The following is a 15,687-nucleotide window of genomic DNA, read 5'->3' as shown; positions in this document are numbered from 1 at the left end:
CCTGTGTGTCCCCCATGTGACCCCCCCCCCCAATGTGAGTGGCACGCATTAACCGCGATTACATATATCGTGGTGAGAGTTCGCTAAAAATGAAACCCCTCACGCCCGTGAGGCCCTAAGTCAAAAGTTTTGACGTGACGCTTGCGTCGAGCCCAGCTCCCAGCCACGCGCATCTGATATCCACGCCTGTGCTTTCCGTAAGGCGAGCGTAAAATAAAAGCAGCAAAACAGCCAGAGGGCCCCAAAAGTTGGATGTCTGCGCGGAGCGTGTGCCACTAAACAACGCCCACTCGGGACCTATAAACAAGCGAGAAACACCTCTCCTTCCCCGCGGCCGCAGAGAGGGGGAGGGGGGGAGGGGGGGAGGGGCGTGCCGATGGCGCGGTGGCGTGCCCCACGACATTACGTGGTGCGTGTTTGCTAGCCATCCACGTGGCGATCTCAAGCGCCGAAACCGATTTGAATTGTAAATGGCGCTGACGCCCGCGGCTGCGGCATTACCCCCGACGGCTCTATTACCGCGGCTCGCCAGAAGTGCTGCCAAGATGTGTCCGCGAAATAACGCCGGCTCCGCGCTATCCATCAGCGGCCCAAGCACGCGACGCGCGACCGGACTGCGTCGGAGAGGCTGCAGTTCCACTTCGGTTGCCGGTGGCTCTTTTCTGCATCCCGTGCACATATACGAAGGAGGAGACCTCCGCGAAAGCCTTGCGTTTTAACGCGACAGCTTTAAGGAGCTCGTGCGGCGGAAAAGCCGACGTCGCGCGTTCACACTTGCACACTCGACGGCGAGAGCGAGCGGAGTGCGCCGCCGCGGCAGAGATTCAGCCGAAATACCCAGCGGAATGCCCGAACGGTCCAGGAAGGATTTCTGCCGCCGGAAGAATTCCGCCGATTCGCACCGGCCAATAGGACGGCGAGGAAGAAGTTGCATTCCGGCGGCGACATACTTGGCGGCGCGGATGTTTCCGTATAAAGAACTATGCTTCGAAGCAGGACCCCTGGCTTCGGACTGAATTCGTCGCTGTTACTGCCTTTTTCAGTGCCCTCACTGGCCAGCATGGGGAACCGGTCTTTTGCTTCGTCTCATCACGCCTATAATAGAACGTGTGAGTGATGAATGTCCTTTATTTTTTATTTATAAATAGATTTGCGATTCTGCCGCTTTTGGGCTTAAGAAGACCGTCGATTTGACAAAAATGGCTCCCGCCCTAACAACCTGATCGCGCCACTAGGCTGAGTTTGTACATGAAGTAGGCCGTGCAGCTTTAGGCTGCCAGGGTCGCGTAGCTGTGGAGGCTAACCAGGGCGACGTCGGCTGGCCCTCCTTGGAAGCCAGCAAAGCGAGTAGCAAGATCTCGCATGCATGAGGGCCGGCCAAGTTTGATAAACGACTCGAGGAGCGGGTATTCAGATACCTGACCACCAACGGCATCCGAACGCAGTGGCGCAAGCGAACACTAATTCTGAGTCGCAACTTTCGATTTTTGGGCAACGCTACTCTGGAAGTCACCGGAAGAAAATGGGCTGAAACGTCCCAAAATCAGATGCGCGAAGGGGAGGCGGCTCACTATAGCACACAAAAGCGCTAACGAAGTCTGCACTACTGATATACAGTTCACACAAAGCCAGATAACGCCTCGGAGCAATTCTATGACAATGCATTAGAAAATGCTCTTCGAGGCTTGCGCAGGCGGCTTGTGCACCACCACCGGTTTGATCCCGACCCTATATGTGACCGCCGCAATGGGAAGGGTGTGCGGAGGGGAGGAAGAGAGTACCGAACATTCCGTGAACCTTCTTCATCACCACTCAGTCGACACCGCCCTCGGAAGTGCACTTCGCTCCGGCGGCGATTGATCGGAGGGCACCGGTGGATACTCGAGGGTGCGGATAATCAAGGACAGGCTACTTCAGTGGTGGCGGTTGACAAGAATATGCCACCATGGTGGTTACGGTGTCAGTGGCGATGGGCTGATGTGCGAGCGATATCGCGCAACTCACTCGGGAGAGTGCTTGCAATCCTCCCCCACCACGTTCCTTTCGTCTTTCTTTTTTCTTTTATTCTCGCAACCGGCAACGATATGTAGGTCGTGTCCGGCCGATACAGAGGGAATGGGCAGAGCCCATCATAATCACCATTTATCGTTGCGTCTCTGCATGCGCTAAAAGTGGGAATGCGAGAAATGGCGTAACCCCTCGCAAAATGTCTGCGTTTAGTGAACGTAAGCGTGCATGCGCTTATGGTAAGTAGACAGCGTCGATTTATGCTCTTTTCTAACCATATCTGCGTAGGCCGCAAGTAGCGACGGGGTGGTCGGGAACTGTGAACGGAGCAACATTTCGGCGGCGGCTGATTTCCCTTGCTCGCCGTCGAACGCCCAAAACGGCTCCGTCGCGTCGTTCGTGCCTGAAAAATCCCAGCAGCACCAGCAGTGGAGGCCTTGCGCTGCTGCTCTGTCCAGGCCGGAATACATGGAGCGTTTTCACCCGGCGTCGCCAAAAATGCCCGCCGCCGATCGGGACCCGCCAGATATAAGGCGTTTTTAACATGCCGGAGACGTATTAGCGGAGACGTTACCGGAACCCCCATTGGGCACTCACAGTGGCATGAGTGCGACCAGGCGGAATCACTGCGAGTGCGCAGCAGTCGTCCGGTAAGCCGGTATACGTCTCCGCTAATACGTCTCCGGCATGCTAAAAACGTCGATTGACGCGCAGCGTCCGGTGAGACCGGAAATCCGGAAGTGGCGCCTGACGCGAGTAAATAGCAGCGCAGAAGGCTCGCGCTTCCGGTTTGGCTGCCTCATGCCTGCCGCCGCCAACATGACCGGGTTTTCATCGCGGAAATGAATCCGTGGCCTCCACATGGGATTTTCCATGATGAAGTCCGGATTGTCAGCCCCATTCGTTTGTTGCTGCTAGCGCGATGACAACTGCTCTATATCCCGCACCCGGTGCAGTTTCACGGCGCTACGACATTGCTGCAAGCGGTAGCAATATTGGATACGGACGCAAAACACCATAGCACAGTACAGTGAAGCATGGAAGCCGCCTTGTTTACATTAAAAGTTTAGGAATTCCGTGCCCGCACGGCAGCCCTCTGCAGTACATGCCACTGGTTAGCAACGTGCAGCTATCCGCAGCGATCACTTTTGGCGGACACTTCGCAGTTCGTGAAATCTTTGTTGACATGCGGCTGGGACGCGTGGTTGTAGGACGCCGCCCAAACCTTTCGAATTGGGTTTTACGAACGAAAAGTCCAGAAAACATCACACATCTCGGCGAACACCGTAACCCCGCCATGAGGGAAAGGACGACCGAAGGAGTGAACTAATTAAGTGAGAAAGAGTAACTGTTTCACTGGAGGCTACAGCCGCGTTACGATGTTTGCAAAATTCATAAGACGCTCTGTGAGTCGGTATGGTTTAGTTCAGTAGAAAGGCGTGGCGGTAGTTTTGAGCACCTTCATCCCACCGAGAAGAAAGGATGAAGAAACGACTGGAACGGAGCGAGGTAAAAAAAATAAAAGAGGAGGCAATGTTTACACTTGCTCTTCGAAAAACATCGCGCAATCTCGCGGAAAGTGTGCCATATGCTGCATTTCCGCATCAGCAGGCTTTAGCGCATCGAAGGCCTCGTGTCGTTTTTCACTCCATCCGGGCATGCAAGCCCACGCAGATTCGTGCCACTGGCCGAAATCAAAACAATACCGTTTAATTAGACTACCGTTTCTCGTCGCTGACGTAGCATAAACTGCAGGCAATAATTAAACATAATAAGGAATTAACGCCACGCCGGACGACAGGGGCCATGAAGAAATTTTTTCTTTCATGCGATGCGCACACATGTGCGCGCAGTTTTGTTTATTTACTCGAGAGATTCTTTTCAAATTTCCTTTTTCTTTTTCATAACCCGCTTGGTTCTTATATAATACAAGCGCGCTTTTTAACTCGGGCCCGTTGTCCGCCCGTCCGCTGACAAGCGCAAGACAAAACGGCCGTCCACCGACGGAGATAATTGAATCCAGGGAAGTTGTAGGTCGATACGCGAAATGCAATGCCATTCTGGACACGCATTTGTGATCAGCCACGAACTGCGTAACGCCCTCGTTAGGCAACGCGAGCGCCGTATTGCGAAACATGGATCGAAGTTTCGCGACGAATGAAGCCAAGAAACGTCAGCGCCGATTACCCGTCTCTCCTATAGACGCGCCTTGTCCGTAATGACATCAATCAGTACACGCTCTTCACGTCGTGTATGGGTTATTTTTTTATTCAACGAGATTCTTGTTATACCATCTTCGCAATTCAATCGCATGCTTTTGCGCTTGTGGGATTGATTTATGGGCTTAACAGCGTTACCCGCCCTAGGCTGCGTTTTATTACGTGTGGAGCGGTTATGTGGCGGTTGATGGTTCCCTGCTTCCACCGCCCAGCTCTTTGTTACATGTTGTGGTAGACATCGAAGGCCTCGTTAGTTTCACCTTCGGCGCAGTTGTCTTCAGTGTAACGTTTGGGTCGCGGAGAGACGGGCTGAGAAATAGAGCATCGCTATTTAACTGTTAATAAGTCACACGCTCAGTTACAGTGCCACATGAAAAACGATTGAAAGCCATTAATTTATTCGTACACCATTTATTTCGCGCATAAAACAACCCACAGCCCCTACCGTCTGATATGTTCCCCGCTCATTCTTAAGGCCATAGCATTAAAGTTCACGTCAGGAGCAAAATTTACCCTAAAATGTCAAGAAATTCGCTGATTGGTTGAGAGAGGACACGTGACCTTGTGACGGCATCACAACTTGCCCGCCGTGGCAGGTGGCAACCTGGCCACTTTGGAATTCGGCCATTGGTTCATGGGGGTTTAATGTCCCAAAGCGACTCAGGTTATGAGGGACGCCGTAGTGAAGGGCTCCGGAAATTTGGACCACCTGGGGTTCTTTAACGTGCACTGACATGGCACAGTACACGGGCCTCTAGAATTTCGCCTCCATCGAAAATCGACCGCCGAGGCCGGGATCGAACCCGCGACTTTCCGGTCAGCAGACGAGCGCCATAACCACTGAGCCACAGCGGCGAATTCGGACATTGGTCGAATTAGGTGTGGCGTCAGAAGATCACCTGACTCTAAAGGAACCAATCAGTGGCCGCTACCTAGAGGAGGCAAATTCAAAAGTGGATCGAAATCGATAATTGATACATACTGCATTAATACTGATTAGCAGGCGGATTAAGACGGATTAGTAGATGGGTTGAAAATGATTGGTAGATTGATTAAGAAGGATTAGTAGTGGAAATGGAGAAGGAAATGATGGATTAGTTCTTAAAGGACGACGGTTATCAGGCCTCTACTACCACCAGCAACAGAAAAAAAAGCACTGCATCAAAACATCAAAGCACGCTGCAAGCAAATCCACATTGCTTTGAAGACCACCACCTACGACTCAATACATCATTAATAGGAGCATGACGACATCAAGGACAGCGAAAAGTCATACTATAGAAAGAGCCCTGCTGCGGATGGGTCATTCGGTGCAGCTGTTGGTCGAGACAAATGTTGTATCTAATGCTTTCGCATTCCACTCTTAAGGGGTCATAAAGAGGCTCTGAATCACCTTAAGAGGACAGGACATCAACTTGCTCAATCACTACATTCTTCCACACCTGAGCCAAATAATACAGCTCTACAAGCAGCAGAGGACCCACAATAACGCGCGAAAGTTAACGAGCCCTTCCCGGCGAATTTTTCATACTCGCACCCTCCTCCGTCGCTCGCATCTGCGTATACAAGTTGAGAGATGGCTATTGGTTAGATTCTTTCAGACGTCGGACAGCTACCAAGGCCGCGGCCTATAAGCCGCGTAGCTCCGGCGAGTCACGAAGCTTCGCCCCCGGAGGTGGGGCAGGTGGAGGAACGCCGACCTTTGAGCGTGCAAAAACTGACGAGAGGAGAGGGAAAGGCGCGAAGACGCCGAAATTCAAATTTTGACTACAGATAACTTTGTTTCTACAAAAGCGCGTAGAAAAAATTCTTCCTGGACAATATTCGTGAAGCGGCGTGCTTTAACATGCCAGGCATGCCGGAACATTATTATAGCCCATTTCACAGCCCCTTTAAGCGCCCCCATAATTCTGTTTTGTGATCTCTGCGCTGTTTCTGTTCCTCTGTTTGTATCTCTCAGATGCGTTTCTCTCCAGGAATTATTTACGCTCACTTCCTCAACCGCCTTTCCTTCAACCCTGGAGGCCACGTAAGCGCAAAAGGACTAAAGTCTACCTGTTCACTGTGAAGCCGCGCAGTTATCGTGAACTAGACGCATTCGTGCTGCCAGAGTGACTTCCATCCGGGCCCCACGCACAAACTCGAACGGGTCAGCTTTCGTTTACACGCCGCTGCATTATCGATGACAGCCGCGCAATATCGCGGCTGCTCGTGAGCAGCGAGTCTTTCCACCCGCCAATTATGCATGCAGATTTCAACCGGCATCCTCAAACAACTCGCCGCGCCGCCATGATGGATCGACAACGGCTTGTTGGGCCACATTTCTACCGGGGTAGAAAGTTTGGTTTGGTATGGCTTGGTTTATAGGGGTTTAACGTCCCAAAGCGACTCAGGCTATGAGAGACGCCGTAGTGAAGGGCTCCGGAAATTTCGACCACCTGGGGTTCATTAGCGTGCACTGACATCGCACAGTACACGGGCCTATAGAATTTCGCCTCCATCGAAATGCGACCGCCGCTGCCGGGATCGAAACCGCGTCTTTCGGGCCAGCAGCCGAGCGCTCTAACCACTCAGCCACCGCGGCGGCTCCGGGGTATAAAGTTTCAACGGAAATACTGACCAGTCATGTTTAAATACAACGCTTCGTCCGACACATTTCCGTGGCAACGAGGTTGTTCTAATGGGCTTCTGTGGATGAAAAAAAGAAAGGCTTTATCAGTAAGACTGCGTTCATGAATTGAAAAGGAGGTTGGGGGGGGGGGGGGAGGGGTTAATTAACCATTGCTTAACATTAAAAATCTGAGCGAGCCAGACTTACAGCGCGCATAGAAAAACACGGAAAGGACAGAGGCAGCAGTCTCTTCCGCTTTCGCGGCATACGCATTTGCTCCGGTATATTGTAATGCCAGTCTCCAAATAAATTAGTTGGGACAAAATTACAGGAGACTATTTTTGATAAGAAAGACGCCCCGACCCACACAGTTCGCCTAAAATGGACCCTTGGAGCACTGGAGCCAAGTATGGGGCGTTATTCGCAGTCTGTGCAATAATGGAGAAGCCCAGGACGACGCCCCTCGCTGCGTCTACTACCGACCTTTCGAGCATCGTGCTAATGAAAGATCCCCCCGCACTCGGAAGTCGCCACATGAAACGCTCCTGGGCATTGCTGGCGCGGTTCTAAAGCACAACTTCCGCTCCTTCAGCCGACGGTTCCATACCGTAGACATTTCCGTCGTTTGCATTTAGGATTCCTGCTCAGAAAGAGTGCAATTATGGTAACTACAATTCACCTCGGGTCGGTTACAACCGACAGGCCCTTAAAGCGCAGGCGCGCAGCGTAGCACAGTCGCGTCCCCGCCTGCGGGGTTTCGCCCACTGCCGTTGTTTGCTCCGTTGGCCGCACCGCCGGCTCCCCCTCTCCAGCTGCCGACGGGAGCCGAGGGAGTCGGCGGCGGGGCGGGCCGTATTTCAGCATTTGCTCCGTGTCAGTGGTCCCTGCAGTTCCGTGCGGCCCCTCTGCGCGCGTCGCGATTGCGGAATAGTCAGCGCTAAACGACGATCGGGCCGAGACAAAGGAAGCGGTAACAAATGAGTCGAGGAGGCGTAGTGAAACGCCCTCCTGCTGGAGCACTCTGCCAAGGTGCGAGGAGCGGCTTTTTCTTCCGCTCGCCTCGCAGTGGGGCAGACACGAAGGAGGGAATCGCTTCGCTCCATTAGGCGCCTATGAATTTTGCACGGAAAGAGCGGGAGACAGAAAAATTATCCTCCCTTTTCTCGCTCCTGCGTCGCTTCCCGGTGCACCCCCCCCCCCCCCCCATTTCCTTTTTTGTCTTTCTTTTTTTTCTGAAGCACAGCTACGACTTCCATCGCTCTCGTTGGGAACCCTGTTCCGCCCGCCGGCTCTTTCACTGTTGCGTATTTTTTTTTTGTTCTGTATGTGGGTGCGCGTGCTTTTTTGCGCGCGCAAAAGAGGTGCCAAGTCATTTGCCTCGCTCGCTTTCTCTTTTTCTTGAGTAAAGGTGACGCTTCGAGCAGTTTCGCTTCATAAGATCTCCAGTAAAACCGTTCCGAATCGTCACGGCCGACGAAAGGCTTCAAATAGCGTCCGGAAAAGTTGCAGTTGAAATGCACCGCCCGTGACACGAGTGCATCGGTTCAGAACGCTTGTGCTTGAAGCCAGTAGCCCTCGACTTGGATGGAGGTTTGCCCGGGTTTCGCAATTTGAGCCGTTAGAGTAATATACTGCTGCGCGTCTGGAGAAGTAAACTCAGAGGGGCTTCATGAGGCCTGTCGGTATAGTTTTCGGGAAAGTCAGTACTGTTTCGGAGGATTGTATTTGCAGATTCGAAAAGGAGACCAGTGAATCAGGGTGCAGCTGGAAGCTGTGGTGGAGCGCAATGAGCTCCTCAAATGCGTGTTTCAGGGTGCGCTGTCGCTGCGGCCAGCAAATGACATGTCAAGTAGTGTGGGAAGAACGCATAAGACAAATTGTCGTTAATCACGCATTGATGCCTTTTATTTACGGTCGCAAAAGGAAGCCCTCCGGGAAAACCAGGTTTTTCCGCGCATTCAAGGGAAACTGAGGACAACGCCATCCAATCATTGTTTTCGCTTAAAGTAGATTTTCTGGCTTTTTCTGACCATGCTTGGCAGCAAAACACGCATTTCTTGCGGAGAAGAGTGCATTTAAAATATTAAATGTTAGAAAGAATGCTAAAATCGCGTTCAGAACGGGCAGAAAAGCAGATGGTTCGCCACGAAGCAAAGGAGATGCTTTTGAAGGTAACCAGTAAATAAGGATCCCTTTTTCCGTTTCTCCAAATCAACAGACTTTTCTTCGAATGGTTTCCAAGCTGGTAATGCGACCTTCTCAGCGCCACGCGATCCTCGCTTCGCTTTAAGCTCAGAACGACGGCAGCCGAGTAAACTGCACTTCAGCAAAAGTGTGGAACCTGCATTCAGCTCTCTTTCCTTGCTCAAAAGCGCGCCGATTTAATGCGAGACTTGCGTATACTTATGACGCACCCAGAGCGTATGCAACGCATGCATCGAACATTCAGCTCAAAAGCCGCGTTTTAGGGTAGAAGTCCACATACAGAAATGTAAAGGGGGCGTTTTACAAGGAGTCAAGAATACTTAGCCTGCTTAATTAAAAGGACAATGTCTGTGGCTAGAGCGCCACTCCTCTACACCAATAAGCATCTCCCTATACAGGCTTTACAGCGCCGTATCGTGCGGGCTGCCATCTTTGATCACGTGGTCACGCCGCCATTACACGCCTCCTGACTGCTCAGCCCGCGTCTCTTGCGACGGCTGCTTGCAGCAGACGACCCTATGGTTTGGCCAAAGCTTCGAATGACATGTGAGAGCCCAATTTGATCCCTTGAGGCGTGAAAACGTGATCGGGCTTCATGTCGCGGGGAGCCGCTCAGCTCTCCCTCTTCGAGCCAAGGGATGGATCGACGGAATGCTTGTCTTTGCATCCGCTGAAAGCGTTGCTGAATGTTTTTATTGTTGTTATCTAAAACGGCAAGGTTTAATGCTCGCGGATCGTTGTCGTGTTTTGCACATGCATTCAGACGCCGCTCTAAAGCGCTCACATGCACATACATCGTACGCATTTGTTTACTACCTGTTGGCGGTGCTTAGGAATCCTAAAATATTTTCTACTGGTTTGTTAAACACAGAAAGGCGACAAAAACAAATACGCACAAAAATGCTAACTATCATGGTAGCAGCACCATGCATAAATAAGTCTTCACGAGCTGGCGTGCAATCGTTTCGAAGGATTCCGCGATAGTATTGTTAGAACGCGCGCATGGAAACGCGTTAATACCACACTAAGTTCACGTTAAAGCTGCGAACTGGGCGAGTTGGTATTGATTCATATTTGAACAGCGCAATAAAACAACGGGACACAACGAAGAAAGGACACCACAAGCGCTGACTCGCAACTAGATTTTTAATTCACGTCCAAGCATCTTAAATACTAAGAACGCCAGACACAAACAAGAGGGAAAAAACCAAAAGAAAAACGACACAAAGCTGCTAATCATGCCCACAAAGGTGACAATCAGCACGAGCGCGAGACTACACATCTTGGCCGGATAAAAACATCATCTCTTTATCAGTTAGTGTGACAGAAGGATCACTAATGCAGCTATCAGGTTCCAAGCGGATGTGAAAAGCCTCCAAAATTTCCCTCGTTAGGCTGTCATTATGTTTTCCTAGGATGACGGTGTTAGACAACAGAGGGGTGCAAGTACCTTCTCTCCAGTGGCGGGCAAGGTTACAAGAAGACCCATTATCTCGGGACCTGTGGTGCTCACTAAGACGAGCGTTGATGCAACGTCCTGTCTGGCCAATATAACTCAACCCGCAAGTGCACGGAATCCTGTAGACAACCCCCACATTACAGGGCACAAAAGGGCTCTTATGGTTGGTCTGACAACCCCCAGTCTTTTTCTTCGCGGTTGTTGCCTTAGCCTTCTCTTCCACCTGCCTGCAAACACCTCTAAGTTTTTTAGGCGCTGACATACATACAAGCATTCAGCCTGACATACAAGCTTGTGGTACGCTCTACGCTCGATATGCGGATATTGGAATGCTCGAGGTCTCGTTGGTGGTAAGTAATCAGCTTCACTCTGAGCGCTGGCCTGCGGAGTCACTTTTAGGGACTGTCTCGCATGAACCGCGAGGGAGTGACAACCACCCAGCACACCAGCCGTAACGCAAGTGCTTTATTCCGAATATGGTCCACGAAAACCGCGCTTGCGAGCAATGGGGTCTCGCTACACACGCGGACGCAACTGCACAACGTCTGAAAGCTCGAAGTGACGGTTTCGGTGGCGGAACAGCTTCTTCATGTGACTAAGTTGTGCACTTACCCTCGCAGATATTCCGAGATAGTAACTTTTCTTTCTGTATAACCCTTGGCTCAAGTCAGCTGGAACACCCGGTATATAGCGCTGGCGAACGTGTTTGTTGCGTTCGCCCGTTCGGAAGGGTACATGCCGAACGGGCGCGGACAGGGGCAGTACGTCCTTGTACAGTTCGGTTCCGTGATGATCACAAACGATCGCATCCCACACCTTTACCTCTCCGTCGCAATTCTTGCAATCCACAACACACAGCACTTATTTCCTCTGCCTTTCCACATATTCGTAGAGAGAACACATTCGTCAGCCACATGCGGTATTTCCACTACTACATCGAGGCGTACACGCTGGCGACTTGCGAGCCCCGTAATGGGGCCGTGTTCCTAGTTAGTGTTCCTGTATATGGGAACATATACAGGAACACTATGCCATCTGGTCTTAAACAGAAGAATCGCGTGCTGTGAACGGTCTATATCACTCATAAGGGGCACCAGTCTGAGCACGGGAGATCGCCAAGGGGCAGAAATGTGCGATCTAACTGCCATTCTGCGTCTTTTTTTTTTTTTTTGCTCGTCTGTATAAGGCAAAGTTTCTTCTTGTGCTGCCTACAAGCGACACAGGAAAACCTGAGCTGCAAACCGTTTTCTCATTGGGATCAGTGTTCTTTTTTACGTACGGACAAAGGCAAGTGTGTCCTCAAGACAAGAAATGCGCATTTTACATTGCCGAAAAAATCCGCTCTCGCACTTTGTATTCGACTTATAAGCGTTCCCACATACGAAAACCAAAAGCGAGTTTTTACTGTGGCCGCATGACCACTTCTGCATGTGTCGCATTTTGGAATTTTTCGCACGACCCTTCTTGTTTCGGCGACTAAAAGAAAGAAATGTTTTGCATGCATGAGCGCAAAACGACGCTCGCCGGTTTTGTGTAGCGCCTGCGGCATCGCCAGCGTCACTCAACATCCGTATTGTGGCGAGAGCGAAGAACAACCGGTGAGAATTTTGTACGCAAGAATAGGCACGAGGCAACGAAATATGAAGAGATAGGGAAGGGGGCGAACAAAAAAAAACGCACTCATAACCGGAGAACGGGCGGCGAGTCCAGGCACCGAACAGAGAAAAAAAGGTCGCTCAGGCCCAGTGACAACGCCGCCTTCTTTCTAAGCAAACAGCAAAAAAAAAAGAGGATACAAAGAAGAAGGAAGCGACTCTTGGCAAGCCGGCGGCAATGGTGTGCCCGTGGGTCGTCGCGCCGCAAGAAAATAGAATTAGCGCTGCGGCTGCTTCTGACTGAGCGTGCAACGACGCAACGCGAGGAGTCAGCCACTCGAGGAGAGCGCCCTCTATCGGCCTCCTCGCGGCGGGGCGAGCAGGCCGGCCAAAGAGGAAGGAGGGGGGGGGGGGGTCATGGAAAGCAAAGAGGCGAACCTTATGGAGTAAAAAAAGAAACAGCTGCCTATATAACCCTCTTTTTGTTTTTCTTACTCGCGCTGCCTTTAGAGCACCCCGACTCGAACGTGAGGTGCGCGAGGAGGCGGCAGCGGCGCGGGATAGCGAGATAAACAAGTGCTTCACAGAGCGGCTGCGTTTCTCCCGAGTTTCTTTATCTTCGAAGCGCGCGCCAAAGACGGTGCACAAAATGGAAGTAGCTGAACAAGGCGAAAGAGATGCGCTGGAGCTCGCGCTCGGGTGAGCACGGGGCAGAAGCACCGCACTAAAGAAACACTCGAGAGGTGAAGGACAGGGGCTGCGTGGAAGCATGTTCCTAATGATGCGTTGTAGATGTCGCGCCGGGGCTGCTGACGCTTCACGGAGAGGTTTTGCGCGCACTGATATGCGATGCCCTTTCAGATTCTGCTCACGCACGAATCGTGCTGGAGACAGCAGCGCGGATGGTGTTTTAGCGGCATGGCTAGGAATAGGAAGTGACGGCCACACGCATAGCATATTGCAGCTAGTTAAGCAATAAAGTTTCATTTTAAAATCCCAGTTCTGCACTACGCGTCATGATCCAGCCTTATTTCGGGGGAGGGAGAGGGAGGGTGCAGAAGGAAACGTAGGAAAGTTAGCCAGAAGAAGCTACTGTTTGGCTCCGGTCCGGCTGCAGGAGTCCATTAATACGAGTTAAATGCGCTTCGCTGGTGGTCGGTACATTCACAATTACTAGCTCACCTTTGTCCACACTCAAAAATTCGGCAGTCATTAGGCGATATGGGAAGGACCTCAAGAGCTACCGAGCCGAAGTGAACAGGTCAAGACAACCTGCAAGGCAACGGGAGAGCGATTTTATCTCGCCGTGGCTCAGTGGTTAGGGCGCTCGACTACTTATCCGGAGTTCCCGGGTTCGAACCCGACCGCGGCGGCTGCGCTTTTATGGAGGAAAAACGCTAAGGCGCCCGTGTGCTGTGCGATGTCAGTGCACGTTTAAGATCCCCAGGTGGTCGAAATTATTCCGGAGCCCACCACTACGGCACCTCTTGCTTCCTTTCTTCTTTCACTCCCTCCTTTATTCCTTCCCTTACGGCGTGGTTCAGGTGTCCAATGGTATATGAGACAGATACTGCGCCATTTCCTTTTCCCAGAAAAACCAACCAACCAACCAACCAACCAACCAACCAACCAACCAACCAACCAACCAACCAACCAACCAACCAACCAACCAACCAACCAACCAACCAACCAATCCCGTTGATAATACTACTAAAGATGACAGTAAATTGCGGGGGCGACAAAGCCGTCGGAGGCGGAGCGCGTCATACGGTAACCTATTTCAGACCTGCAATGCAACATGCCCGATTCTAAAACCAAGTTATGGACGGTAAAAGAAAAATGCAGAATATTTCAAGCAGCAAAATAACATACGAACATACTTTGGTGCTAAAGCTGTATGTGTTTAGCGAAGAAAGAGCTGGCACGTGGCAACACCTTGCTGTATGAAGAATTTGATGCCTGGAGTACACTGAATGGTGCTGTATACCGTTGTCCGAGGCAGCTTAAGCTGTGTGTCACCTGAGGCAGTTCCCGGAAGAATCTCACCAGCGTCGCCGGGAACGCGAGCGCTGGCGACAACTGAGTGAAGATTCGGAGCGGAGCTATATTAATCCTGACGTGCGAGCTATTGATGCTCAAGAGACGAAACGACATCGCCGTTATTGGATAAAGGCGCGCCCGCGCAGCTGATGCCGCCAGAGGCAGGTGAACCACGATGATGCTACTCGGGTGTTTAAGCTACAATTCATAGCCAACCCGTTCGACTTTGCATGTTCGACCTGCGGCGTACTTTCAAATATGCTGCTAATTCCATTGATAGGTGGACTCTTGGCCGCCTCATTCATCAGTGGCATCGTAGTGAGGCAGAGTTAAATGACTAGCTAGCATTCAGACTCGCAGCTTGTCTGACGGTCACCTGGTGTTTATTTTTTTTATTTTTAGACCGGGGAGTAAGGAATCTATATCCAATTAAGAGCGCATAACCTACGACTCATATACTACTTTGAGCAGCACTCTACACCGCATCAAGTGCGTGTGAACGCATGATCCAAATGCCGGTGCGAAGCAAAGATCTATCCGCTCGCAAGAAATCATTGCAGAGGAGTTTAGAAAAGACCGAGCGTTAAGCGGGCTCTGGGACATTTCTCCTGAACAAAATTGACAAACACATGCTACCTCTGCCTTTTTTTTTTTAATCCGTTAACATTAGAGCATCTCTTAGCGGAAAAAGTATCCGGCGTTGTTGTCCTGTACGTGTGTGAAGCCTTGGGGTAGAGGAGGCAGATAGAAAGAGCGAGAGGTAGAGAAAAGGCAGAAGAAGAGAGGAGGCAGGGAGAAGGCAGCAGAGAGAAAGGGGAGGTATGGAGAGAGAGTAAGTTGGCGGGAGGCGAGAGGGGCAAAGAGAAACACCGTTGTCGCAAAAAAAAAAGTCGAGGGACGGGAAGTGTCACTAAAGCTGTGGCGTGCCACACTTTGCTGGAGATTGCGTCAGTCCAGTGGAGGAGGGTATGGCACGGTGATTGATGGACTGGGTCATGCCACCGGCCAACATCAGTGGGAACACTAACGCTTATTCTGCCCCATTAATCGCATTGACCTTCTGTGACTTTCCTGATTAACATCTACCGGATAATCGCTGATCCGCAGCTAGATTGTATACCATGCGTTTCGTCATGGAATGTCGGTAAGATTTAGAGGGCTTTTGAGGTAGAACGGCGGTTTATTATGCTGACCAGTGTCACCATGGCTAACGACCGTTAAGACAGTTTATATGTTAAATAGGGCATAGGTAAACTAAAATATAATTATATTTTCAGCGATTACTGTTAATGAACGTATTGTGAGGAGATGTTCGAACTTTTCAGGTTAAAAAAAAAAAAAAGCCATGCTCCTCGGCCCTCCGACACAAGGAATCAGAGGGCACTAATAACAAAAAATGGCTGGCCGACGAGCCCATGCAGCCCCATCCGCAAAGACACATCACACGGCCTCGGGCGTGTCTGCTGCCACGCCGCAGAAACGGCTTCGTAACCAGCGCCGGAATGATGACGTCAGTTCACAATATCGTCGCCCCTTCCTGGCTGAGCGGCG

The 15,687-nt window shown here is 51.2% G+C and overlaps 1 protein-coding gene across 1 annotated transcript in view; it reads right to left on the bottom strand.

Annotated features, from left to right (window-relative positions):
- Positions 1-15,687, bottom strand: part of LOC144132890 (cell adhesion molecule Dscam1-like) — a 529,721-nt gene that overhangs the window by 446,860 nt on the left and 67,174 nt on the right. The gene's annotated exons all lie outside the window — the stretch shown is intronic.

This window comes from Amblyomma americanum, chromosome 1 (assembly GCF_052857255.1).
Source record: "Amblyomma americanum isolate KBUSLIRL-KWMA chromosome 1, ASM5285725v1, whole genome shotgun sequence".
NCBI classification, from domain to species: domain Eukaryota; kingdom Metazoa; phylum Arthropoda; class Arachnida; order Ixodida; family Ixodidae; genus Amblyomma; species Amblyomma americanum.
Note: the sequence above shows the minus strand (reverse complement) of the source record. Positions and strands in the feature narration are given on the sequence as shown.